This window comes from Dama dama, chromosome 23, assembly GCF_033118175.1.
Source record: "Dama dama isolate Ldn47 chromosome 23, ASM3311817v1, whole genome shotgun sequence".
NCBI classification, from domain to species: Eukaryota; Metazoa; Chordata; class Mammalia; order Artiodactyla; family Cervidae; genus Dama; species Dama dama.
Genome location: NC_083703.1, coordinates 52,641,988 through 52,646,108, shown reverse-complemented (window position 1 = coordinate 52,646,108; position 4,121 = coordinate 52,641,988).

Here is a 4,121-nt window from a genome sequence, read left to right as displayed (position 1 = left end):
GCAGCCCCCAACCTTTTTGGTACCGAGAACTGGTTTCATGGAAGACAATTTTTCTACAGGCTGGGGGTGAGAGGGGATGTTTTCATGATGATTCAAGCGCATTACCTTTTCTTAAATTTATTTTTTGGCTTCACTGAGTCTGTATTGCTGTGCGTGGGCTTTCTCTAGTTGCAGTGAGTGGGGGCTATTCTTCCTCGCGGTACTCGGGCTTCTCATCATGGTGGCTTCTCTCTTTGTGGAGCATGGGCTCTAGAGCAAGGGTTTCAGTAGTTGTGGCGCATGGGCTTAATTGCTCTGCAGAATGTGGGATCTTCCTGGACCAGGGATTGAATTTGTGTTCCCTGCATTGGCAGGCAGATCCTTAACCATTGGACCACCAGGGATGTCCCTCAAAACGAGTTACATTTACCATGCACTTTATTTCTAATCTAATGCCGCTTCTGATCTGACAGGAGGTACCAGTCCATGGCCTGGAAGTCGGGGACCCCTGTTTTAGAGCACTTGTTTTACGCAGTCCAGTCTAAGCAAAAACGGCTTGGAGGCAGAACCATCCAGATACCTCAGCAGAACTTCATGTGTTTGATTGTGGGGGTCTGGAGAGAGAGCTTCTCCAGTGATACAGACCCCTCTCTACAGTTACCAGGCAAAGTCCTCTCAAACTCACAGCCCCTAGGAAGATTATGGGGAGTGATAGCACACGTGATAAGCACCACACTGAAAGCATTACCCACACATGCACACATATAAGTTCAACACTTTACCTTGCTTTCATTTATTCTACAAGACCGCCCTGAGATAGGTAATCCTGCCCCATCTTACGGAAGAGGATTGAGGACTGGGGAGCAACTAGGCGGCAAAACTGGGATTTGAAACCATATTGGACATTTGGAGATGTTAGAGCTTCTCCTTGGCTGTTGTGACAGAGGAGGGATGACTCAGCCAGACCTGAAGCCGGGCCCTCTGAGCAGAGGCTCCTGAGGCAAGGCCCCTGGTTTGCCCTACAGTGAGGACTGGAGGGCGGATGAGAAGCATGTGGCCATTGGGTTGGAGGGATTGAGAAGGAGCCTTTGGAAACCCTGCCCACTGAATAGTGGTCAGCAATTCCTGAATGGTCACTGGACTGAAGAGAAAGAATGAAATTCTCCCTTTGGCAATTCTGCCATGGAAGAACTGCAAACTGGAGACCCCTGGCTCCCCAGGCAGCTCTGTGGAGGCCTTCCCTACAGTCAGTGAGAAAGCCTTCATGGCCCTCCAGGCTCCCTGCCTCTAGCGTCTGCACTTCAGTGCACTTTGGCTTCATACCCCAGCAGCATTACCCAACACTGAGGGCATTACCTTTCTTCCTGTTGCCCTCATTAGTCTAGATGGAAGACAAAGGAGGAAACCAAAGCCGAGAGAAGGCAGACCTCCCTGGAACTTTTGACTTTCCCCTCTTTGACACCCCTAGGGCTGTGTTTAAAAAGAGTGAGAGACTCAAGCTTGGTAAGATGTTTCTTTTTCCTCCCCTACCTAATTGTAAGTTTGTGAAAATCCCACATGCACGCATGCTAAGTCGCTTCAGTCGTGTCCAACTCTTTGCGACCCTTTGGACTATAGCCTGCCAGGCTCCTCTGTCAGGATTCTTGGGGATATAAATCAAATTGTAAAAGAATCATTTGTTATACTCACCACTTAGAGAATTTGAACAGGATAAAACAGGATGGTTTGTCTGCTCCACAATGTCTAGGGCATTAGCTGGAAAACTGAAAGTATAGGGGTGACTTGACAGCTAGGAACTGGAATATGAAGGCTCGGCAACTCACGTCTGGCAATTGAAGCTGGTTGTTGACTGGAACCTTAGTTCTGTCAGCCAGAACACCTGCCTCAAACACCAGCAGCCAGGTCCCAAGGGCAGCATCTGAGAAGAGCCAGGTAGAGTTGTACTGCCTTCGCTAATGTGGTCTTGGAAGTCATAGTATCATATCTGTCATACTCTGTTTGTCAAGGCAGTTATATGGGCCTGCCTCACCCAGTTTCAAGGGGAAATAGATTCTGCCTCTAGATAGAGGAGTAGCAAGGCTCTGGAAGAGTGTGTAGAACTGGAAATGTGGCCAATTTGGGGAATCACAATCTGCACAGTGTATCAGCCTTCTCTCAGAATCAGCAGACCCCTCTAGGGAAAGGACGAGATTTCCAATACTGAGGTCATTCTGGGATTTTTGTTTCCTCCTCAGTCTTGGCACAACAGTTCTTCCCTGCCCTGGTACCTCTTCACTGCTTTTTTTATCGATGCCACGTGGCATGTGGGATTCGAACCTATGCCCCCTGCAGTGGAAGCACAGAGTTCTAACAACTGGGGAGCTGGAAATACCCTTCAATGCCTTTAACAAATATTTTCTCCAGCTTTTCTAAGTAGAAAAAGGGCTGGAACCATCAAACTCAGTCCTGTTTTTCTGGAAGGGAGGCCCTGGGCAGTGCATTTAGAAGCTACACAATGAAAGCCTATGTTAGGACTTTGCTGGCTGTCCGGTGGTCAAGAATCTGCCTTGCAATGCAAGGGATGAGGATTTGATCCCTGGTCAGGGAAATAAGATCCTACATGCCGTGGAGCAATTAAGCCTGTGCATCACAACTACTGAGCCCACATGCTCTAGAGCCGGAGCACCACAACTAGGGTCCTTGCATAGCACGAAAGATCCCACATGACACAAGGAAGGAAGATCCTGTGTGCCACAACTAAGACCCAATGCAGCCAAATAAAACAAAAATAAAACTCAGCCTGCATTAGAAAAAAGCCTATGTCCCCAAACATGCAGCATATTAATGTGCAGTGTGCAAACATTAAGCATTGTACACGTTAAGTTTTAGAAATACATGAGAAATAACAATGACGACTGTATAAACTGATTACAACTTTATAAAAAGTGTATGCATGTGGAGGAGCACTGATATTGTCCATGAGGAGACTTGTTTGAAAATTAAAAGCAGTTTTGTAGATTTTCTTATAAAGTTAAACCTGATTCTCCTCTGCCAACATTTTATCCTGAAAACCTTCAAGCATACAGCTAAATTGAAAGAATTTACAGTGAACACCTGTATACCTACCACTTAGATTCTACAATTAAAATTTTACTATGCTTAATTTTCATATATATGTCTTATTCCTCTATCCATTTTATTAATCCATGTTATTTTTGACAAATTTCAAAATTGCAGTCATTAGGTACTTCCCTCTAAATACTTCAGAATGCATTTTGTTAACTAGAGTTCATTATCTGTGTGCAATTTTTTTCTTTTCAGACCAAAAATATATAGTTCTCATCTCATAAATGTACATTTGCTGAGTTTTGACAAATCTATAGACTTATGAATGGTTGTGGTGGGGGGTGGTCAGTCACACCATTTGGCATGTGGAATCTTAGTTCCTTCAGCAGGGATCAAACCCACGCTCCCTTCCAGGAAAGTCTCTAAATAGTGATTTTTTTTTATTTAAAAAGAGAAACTAGTTCAAGCCTCACCTGCAATACAAAAATAACTAGGACTCCTTTTTAAAATCTTGGTTTCTTACTATGCTTGGTGTAAAAATGCCTCCTCTACCCTGAGCAGTTTGCACAGCAGGCCTGGGCCTGACTCACAGGAAGAGTCATCTTGGCCAATGGATGGAACTAGAATTGAGCCTTGGACCAGGATTTGGGGCCTGAGGGTAGTGAATCTGGAAACATTTCTACTGCTTTAGGATATCAATGGCAGTCCTGAAGTGGAAATTGGGGCAAAGGCTCCTGTAAGCCACCTTCTCAGGGTGAGGGGGCTGCAGTTTCTTTAGGTACTGAACTCCAGCAAATGACCCTTAGGAATAGAAGAGTGAATGGCCTGCTAAGTCCCTAGGCTCTTATTTACTTCAACTTTCTATCATACTGTCTTGCTTTATTTTCATTACTGCATTTAGGAAACTTTCTTGTTCACTTGTTTATTGTCTGTCTCCCCATCTAGACTGTAAGTTCCTAAGAGCAGAGACCTTTTCTATCTTACTCCCTGGCTGTGTCCAGCACACCATCAGCACTCAAAAAGTATTTGTTGAGAGAATGATTAATTGTTCCATTGACTAGATGAGGATAGGAGGCCATGAGAGGAGAAGTGACTTG